Genomic DNA, 8,634 nt, shown 5'->3' on the forward strand with positions numbered 1-8,634 from the left:
AAGCAGCTCAGGCTTTACCTCTATTATATATTGAGCTTCCCAAATGTGTGTGAATAAAGAATCATGTGGCTAAAACAATATCTAAAGGCCATTGATCATATTTTTTTACAGCTGTATCAAAGTATAATTGACATAGGATAAGCTACACATAGTTAAATTCTATGGTTTGATAAGTTTTGGTCAACGTGTCCACCTAGGAAGCCACCACCATAATCAATGTAATGCACATGTCCAGTATCCCCGAAAGTTTCTCCGTGCCCCTCCCCCAACCCCTCTCTGTCCTCCCACTCCAGACTGTTGAAGCTTTGCTCCCAATAGTCCCATACTGGAAACACCCCAAATGTCCTTCAGTGGTCAACAGATAAACCAGCTGTGGTACACTGATCAACGTAGCAACATCGGTTAAGTAGCAAAAGCATTGTGTTGAGTGACAGAAGCCAGACACAGAAGTACATATTGTAGGAGTCCATTTACATTAAATGCAAATACAGGAAAACCTAATTTATGGTGATAGAAATCAGTGGGTACCTTTGGGAAGGGGGTATTGACTGGCAACAGGCAGGAGGGAACAGTCCGGGGAGATGCAAATCCCTGAGGCATTGATCACAGCTGTACACACAGGTAAACATTCATCACTTAAGATTTGTATTTTACTAAATATGTACTCGGTCTCATTACAAATCCCCCTGTGAATGCAAACTCACTCCCCTTGCCCTATATATGCTGGAGAGGACTCACCACCCTTGCAGGGGTCCAGATGGTCCCAGAGCTGGCAGGGTCTCTGTGGGGTGGGGGGCCCATGGTCCTTAAGGCATCTCTCCCCACGGCATTTCCCACCTGCCCGTCCTCAGGTTTCTGGGAATGGACTCCCTGGGGACGTGTTTCCTCGAAGCCTCTTTCCTGCCCCATAGGCCTCTGGGGCTGCTCTCTCTTCTGAGACAATCACCACTGATGTTTACAGAATGCACACTGGGTGCGTGGCACTTTGCTGACACTCTGTCTATAGCACAGGAGGGAAGACCCAGGCTTGGGAGGTGGGCCCCTTACCCCACCCCCACTCCCTGGCTTTGTCACTGAGGAGCTGGGTGACCTAGAGGAAGGAGAAGGTAAGCAGCATCACCTCTCTGAGCTGTAGCTGCCTCAACCCCAGATGGGCTCTCAACATCAATCAGCTGGAGGACGGACAGAATGGTGTGTGGGGCCACGCCTGGGATGTGGGGATGCTCAGTGCCTGCGAGTCCCAACCATCTGAGCCTATATCCCAGCCAGGGGAACCGTGGGGCTGGTGAGGCAGAAGCTGGAGAGGCAGCCCCTGTGTGGGGGCCTGAAGGCCAGCCTAGGACTCTGACTCTGGCATTGTCACTTTCTTGCTGTGTGACCTTGGATGACGGATAAATGATACTATGAATAAAGCACTGAAAGCAGTGTCTACATTGGACCAATGCGTCCAGAGTCTCAGTCTCAGTCTTGGTTCTTTCCTCTACAACATATGACTTTCCCTGGCTCTACTAGTCACTACTTCTGTGTCCTCATCCGCTTGCTGGGGACCCTCATCTCTCCCTTCCTGCAAATGGCAAGCCTCCAAACCCTTCCGTTTATCTCAGCTGGGGTCTCCTCCTCTCCAGGCTCAGCAAACATGGGGCCCAGCAGTCTGCTGGGTGGTTCCTGTCCCTCCCCGAATTCTCCCAACCCTGCCCTGACTGTCATTTCTGTACCACGTGCACAGTGCGAGGGATCCAGAAGAGAAGGCTGGTTGCCAGGGCAACGGAGGATAAAGCCCTTGCTCTGCCAGTCTGCTGATTGGCTGAGACACGTCCCGCCTCCCGCCATCCTGAGGGTGGGGGGCAGAGGGAAGGGTCTCGGATGGGCAGGGAGAGGTACCAGTGTGCCTTGCCAGCACAGGACTGCCCCCTCCTGGTCAGTCCGAGCCCCGGGGCCTGAGAGGCTCAGTCTCCCACGGGGGACATTGGCCTCGCCCTTTCTCTGCCTCCAGCTCCCATGGCGGCTGCAGATGGCAGTGTCTTTGGGGACAGCAGCTGCGACTGAGTCTGCAGGCCGACGCTGAGCTGCTCAGGCTGAGGTGGTGCGCTCAGCACAGAGCCCCCGGAACAGGCATCTGCAGGGCATGAGGTGGGTCTGCGGGCATGCGGTGGGGAGGGGACACCGAGGACTGCCAGTGGTTTGGGAGGCAGGCAGCGGGGCCCTACAACCCTCACACTGTCCTTTGGCTAGAATGGGGCTGGAAAATTCCTTATAGATCATCTGGTAACCCCCTCTCCCACCTTGTCACAGTGCATGGGGAACCCTGAAACCCAGAGGGGGTGAGGTGCGGCCGAGGTCACGCAGAAGGCCAGCGAGTGATTTGTTTCAGCTAGGCGTCCCCTGAGAATCCAGGAGAAGGTCTAGGGGTCCTCAGTCTGCCCGGGGAATGCCTGGGGTTTTGTTCACAGGGCTGAGAGGTTGGGGGACTCTAACCTGTCCTCCATAGATCCACACCATTGCAGCCCGAGTGGCTTCAGCTCTGCTCAAGTCCCTCATTCTCATGTTTAAGCTGCAAGGGGACTGGGGTCCTGCCTGCGGCCAGGGGTGCGGCACAAATCTTTTAGCCTCAGTCAGGTTCATTTGGAGCAGCCTTCCTGCTTGGGGTCCCCTCTTCCTGACTTCCCCTCAACCCAGCTGCACCAAAGCAATTTTGAACTCTCTTCTTCGGCTCTCCAGAAAGGCAGATGGTTAGGAGAGCATGGCTAAGCATTCTTCATTTTATTTTTCCATGAGTAGGGCACCTTGAGACACTGTCCGTGCTTCAGAGCGGCCAGTGGGGACACTGGAGGGGGCAGGGGCAAGCATTGGGATGGATGTGGGACTGTGAAGCAGCATCTCTCTCCCCCCGGGGGTCACAGCCCACCTTGAAGACCCACCTGGAAGTAGCAGGACAAGAGGGGCTGGAGTTTGGAGACAGAGGTCTGAGAAGCTAAGGCTTCTCTTTAGCTTGCCCTGGAGTCGTTCCATTCATCCCCTTTCTTCCTTCCCCAGAAGCCAAGGTGGGCCTCTGCTCATTTCATTCTGCTCAGGTGTCTTTACCCACCCTGGAGGACTCAAACCTCAGGACATCTCTGGGGGCTTGGGGCCCAGCTCTTAGTCACCTCCCAATTGGGTAACCCAGGGCAAGTTAGTGAACCCATCTGGGCCTCAGTAAAATGTAGACAGTAACACCTACCGCATAGGCCTCGTGATTTGTGAACACATCTTAATAGGGCTCTCCCTGCCTGGCAAGCAGAGGTGGGGCTCCTCACCCTTCCCCCTTTTTTACTCCTCAGGAAGGGTTTGAGGGTGGGTTAAATGGGTCCTACTTTATCCCATTCCTGGAAGAGATGGTCTGTGATCTGGCTTTTGAAGGATGAGTAGGAGCCTGCCCCATGAACACAGTACAAAGGACACCCCAGGGAAAATGAAAATGAAAAGGATATCTCCATCCTATGAAAGATGGAGATTGTAGGACCCCCAGGGACACACAGGTGACTGATGAGCAGTTCCATATGACGGCACATGGGCTGGGAGATGAGGCTGGAGAGGTTGGCAGAGTGCAGCTGTGGGTAACTTTGGGCCATTCTAAGGGGTCTGGGTGTATGTAACGTTCGTGAAGCACCTTATACCTGTTACCTTCCATTTTCCTGCTTTCCTGCCTCTGGTTGGCTGGAAATAACAACAGGTAAGACAAGGGCTGGTTCTGGGCCATGCAGCGTGGTGCTAAATGCTCTTTAGGCTTTATCTTGTCAAACATTCACAGTGACCTTAAGAAATGGATCCTACTTCTATCCCCATTTTACAGATAAGGAAACTGAGGCTCAGAGAGTAAGAACAAAGAACTATGTAGCATGGATTATGGGCCAGGCACTAATTCTGAGTATTTTCCATAAATTAACCCATTTAACGGTCACAACAGCCCAGCGGTCCAGGTGCTATCTTCATGCCCACTTTATAGATGTGGAAGCCTGAGGCCCAAGTTTTCTGGGCTGGTGCTTGTGTTCACAGTGTTATAATTATGAAATTGGGCCTGGGCCTGAATTTCGGGTGCCTGTGCAGACCCTGTTGACACCAACCCGATCCCCTGGGGATGGATGTTTGTTCAGCTCGCTTTCACCAAGCCACACCCAGCCAGGATGTGCGGGTGGCTGGGGACCCACTCATCTGTGAGGGTCTGGCAAGTGGCAGCATCTGCAACTGCGCAGTCAGGGCCGGGAGGGGTGGCTCAGAGGACGCATGGCCCCAGCTGAGCTTTACTGAGTGCTCTGAATCCCCACTAGGCTCTGTCCGAGTCCCCTTCCTCACAGGGGACGAGGATGCTGAGAGCAGAGAGTTTAGGCAACTTGCCTGAGGCACCTGTGCCTCAGGGATTGAGCCAGGTCCCGCCCTCAGCTACAAGCTGCCTTCTTCAAGGGTGAGTAGGAGCTAGGTGGGTCCCTGTGATGGGGGCAGCTCTGTTCTCGCTCCGGGGCAGGGGGCGGACGCCACTCTCCTGGGCCTCAGCCTTCCCATCTGTAAGGTGATGCTCGGACCTCGTGGCTCTGTGAAGCCCGCGCGTGTCCCTCCGGGCTGGCAGGTGGGACAAGGGGCGCCTCCGCCAGCACTCACCGCCCTGTCTCGGCAGCTGAGGCCGCCGCGATGCCGCACTTCCTGGACTGGTTCGTGCCCGTCTACCTGGTCATCTCGGTGCTCATCCTGGTGGGCTTCGGCGCCTGCATCTACTACTTCGAGCCTGGCCTGCAGGAGGCGCACAAGTGGCGCATGCAGCGCCCCCTGGTGGACCGTGACCTCCGCAAGACTCTGATGGTCCGCGACAACTTGGCCTTCGGAGGGCCAGAGGTCTGAGCTGACCCGCGACGGTGCCCGGTGGCGGCCACCGGGCGCCCTCCCCTGCTTCGCCCAGCTTGGAGACCCTGGGGCAGAGAAAGGACGACCCCTGGTCCTCCAGGCCATCCCTCTGTTGCCTGGACCCTCCCTGCAGAGGCTTCCGGGCGCTCGGGGTGGACCCTGGCTGCACCTGTTGAGATGGGGCACCTGGGTACCTTAAGGTGTCACTGCTGCTGGCCCAGGGCTTGCTTTCCACATCAAGCCAGTTCACCCCACACCTGCCCTCCCCAGCTCTGGGCTTAATCCCCCACTGACCCCCAGTGCCTTTGTGCTGCCCAGCACTCTTGCCCCTCACCTGGAGTCAGGCACCGCTGCCCCTGCCTGTCCTGAATCTAGAGAGTCCCACTTCCCCACTGAATCCCTGGTGACGCTCAGCGGCCGCCGCCACCCAAGGCACCCACCCTGCAGCTTCACATGGCCGACTTCAAAGCAGACCCAAGGAAAAGGCCCTATTTGGAGCGGCGTCTGCTTGGTCCAGCCCCGCCCCACCCCTCTGGACTCAGGCTTGGCATTGATGAGAGTGTGTGATGGGGTGGCAGAGGGGTAAGGCCACAGAGGAAGGATGGTGTGTGTATGTGTGTGTGTGAGAGAGAGAGTGTCTGGGGGAAGAGGAGAAGCATGTGGGGGGGGGGGGAGATGCAGGTCTGTGTGTGTGAGAGGCAGAGTGGGAGGTGGTGGGGATAGGGCGAGCTTGTGAGTAGCCCCGGCGACCACCAGGAGCACTTCCTACCTCCCTCCGTCTGCCAGACTTTTCTATCTCTCCCCTTCCCCAAGGCCCCTGCCCTCCAGTTCCTCCCTGCCCTGTACTGCACCTTCAGGTACTGTATACCCCAGCACCCCCTTCCCACCCCCCCCCCAGCCCCACCAGGGAGCCCTCCTCCTGTGTGACTGGCAGCCTGTCTCACTCTCCTCCTCTGGAGCTCCCCTCTTAGTTTCTTGCAATAATAAAGACTTCATGACCATTTTTGCAGGACTCTCTCCTTTTCTGAAGGGAGGATCATGTCTGTCATCTCATTGGATCTTCATAAACTATGAGAGTGCAATATTCCCCTTTTTAGGGACGGGGACACCTGTCTCCAGGGAAGGTAAAGCAGTTTCTCGGCAGCAGCACTATTGACATTGTGGCCCAGATTGTTCTCTGCTGGGGGAGGCTGTCCTGTGTGCTGTGGGATAATGAGCATTTCTGGTTTCCATCCACTAGAAACCAGTAGCTCTCACCCCCTCCCCCTAATCGGGACGACCGAAACCGTTAGCTGGAATACATGGGGTGGGGTACCTATTAGGATATGAATTCAGGCACAGAGATGCAAAACAACAGGGCCTTACGCCAAATAGAATGTTCTTTCCCGCTCACAGTACAGTTCATGGAGCTGGTCTGATGGCCGGGTCCCCGCATGTTCAGGGGCCTGAGTTACTGCTTCCCTGCACCTGGGATGTGGCCCCGGGGGGCAAAATCCAGAGGGCTCATCTGCACCCAGAGCAGCAAGGTGGAAGGAAGTGTATCCCCTCCCTCGAGGAACACTCTGTGATGGCTGTACCCCCCGCCCCCTTACATCCTACTGGTCAGTACTTCGTCATATGGTTAGGTCTAGCTGCAATGGGGGGAGGGAAGTATATTCTTTTATTTATTTATTTTTTTAAGATTTTATTTATTTATTTGAGACAGAGAGAGAAAGAGAGACAGAGAACAAGCATGAGGGAGGGGCAGAGGCAGGGGGAGAAGCAGACTCCCCACTGAGCAGGGAGCCCGATTCCAGGATCCCGAGATCATGACCTGAGCCGAAGGCAGTTACTTAACCGACTGAGCCACCCAAGCGCCCCTGGGAAGTATATTCTTCAGCTGGGTGGCCGTGTGACCATTTAAGAAGTCTGCCTCCTTGAGAGGGGGGGAACACAGGGACACAAGTAAGTACCATTCCATTGTCCTAGGGGTTAGCCGAGGCTGTGGGGCAGCGGGCTGAGATTTGGACCAGATCTCCTGACCCCAGAGCAGGGCTCGCTTGGGCACATGACCCATTTAAGGAATGAGGGCAGGCGACAGCTGCTTCCTCTCACCTGGAGGGCTGGGGCTGCTCTTCCTCCATGGGGCAAACCCAGGTCTTACATACCCTGGGTTGCAGGGCCAGGCCAGGGTGAGGCCAGAGAGGCACCTCGGGCTCACACCCAAGTGCCTCCTTCAATTCTGTGCCCTCGAGGCTTCTCTGGCCTCACCCTAGCCTGGCCCTGGCCCAAGACGCCAAAGTGAAATCAGCTGAAATAAAAGGGTTCGGGTCGAGACTCAGGCTTGGCTGGACCCTGGTGCTCAAGGATGTCACCAGGACCTGCCATCTCTCTGTCTGTCTGTCTGTCTCCCTCAGTCCTGGTTTCCTTTGTGTGGGCTGCATTCCCAGGCAGACTTTCTCCACGTGGTGGTCAAGTTCCCCTGGCAGTCCTAGGCTCCCACAGCCCTTAGCACCTTGATTTCAGAGGGGAGCAGGCATCTTGTTCCAGCAAAAGCTCAGGGGGTGGACTCCCATTGCCCCCCCCCCCCCGGGGGCACCTGGGCTCAGGGCATGGGGTGCCCCATTGCCAGGCAGCTCTGGTACCCACCGCTGGAGCCAGGGGCAGAGACAGCCTACTGATCACATGGTCCGAGGAGGGGGGTGTGGGCAGGGGCAGTTGCCTAAAGGAGGAAACGGGTGCTGGGAGGAAAATAGCGGGACTGAGGATGTTATATTACAGAGGAGGAAACGAGTATGGACAGAAGTAACCCACCCAGGCCACCCGGACGGCTGGACTGGCTGAGCCTGCAGGGGCCTCAGGCTAAATCTGGCCTGCAGCCAAGTTTGGTTCGTCCAACACAACGTTTTGGGGGAAAAAAATGCAAATTAACTGGCAACATTTCTAAGTCAGGAGATTTCACATGAGAAATCTCTTTTTCTGACTCCTCTTTAAAAATAAAACTTCTGGCCATACTGGGTTGGAAGTGTGAAAGTGTTCAAGGTTATAAACGCATAACCTCAGCAGGGAGGGAGTTGACCGTGACCCTCCCTGAGGCTTGGACCATGGCCAGTCCTCCTCATGGGAGAGCTGCCTCCGCAGGAGGAAGGCAGCAGAGCTCCTCATCCCGGGGCTGCCGAGGAGGAGCCTGGGGCTCAGAGAGAGTAAGGGGTTCTCGCCAGCCTTCTGCTTAAACCTGGACCCTTTCCCAGTTCCCACGGCTTCTCACATAAAGCGTATTTACGCCTGCTTTTCCCATAAAGAACACAGGAAAGTTTCAATTAAAGAAGCCACGTACATGGGGGCGAGAAGGAAATGTTCTGACTCTGACTCCTCCCTGTGATACTATTATTTGTCTCCGAGCTTCCCGGCAGCCAGAGGGAAAGAGCACACACTAAGAGGTCATTTTATTCTTATGTGATAGAAGGGAGAGAGATTGACTCTTGGTGAAAGACGAATTTCTGGTTCTAGATACTAAAAGAAATGTCTCAAGTGGGACGTTAACACAACAGACTGCATCCTCGGCATTTTTTGGACAAGGGGGAGGATTGACTCAGACGGCAGAGCCTACAGAAATAGACCACTGCCCACGAAGACAGATTCTTCCATCTGCCAAGGCATGCCAGAGGGCTGTACCGGGAGCAACCTGGGGTCAGGACATGACGATAGTAAATCCTAGAAAACTGGTCAAGCTTCCTTAGCTCCCAGACACACGTCGGAATTCACCCAACATTTCTGTGTGCC

The 8,634-nt window shown here is 55.4% G+C and overlaps 1 long non-coding RNA gene across 1 annotated transcript; it reads left to right on the top strand.

The window, feature by feature from the left end:
• Positions 1–1,801: 1,801 nt before the first annotated feature.
• Positions 1,802–5,877, top strand: LOC116640049. Its single transcript, XR_004300955.1, has 2 exons — positions 1,802–2,130; positions 4,649–5,877. It is a non-coding gene; the product is annotated as an uncharacterized LOC116640049 (long non-coding RNA).
• The last annotated feature ends 2,757 nt before the right edge of the window (positions 5,878–8,634 follow it).

The sequence above is a fragment of the Phoca vitulina genome, unplaced genomic scaffold (assembly GCF_004348235.1).
Source record: "Phoca vitulina isolate PV1807 unplaced genomic scaffold, GSC_HSeal_1.0 scaffold19, whole genome shotgun sequence".
Taxonomy (NCBI): domain Eukaryota; kingdom Metazoa; phylum Chordata; class Mammalia; order Carnivora; family Phocidae; genus Phoca; species Phoca vitulina.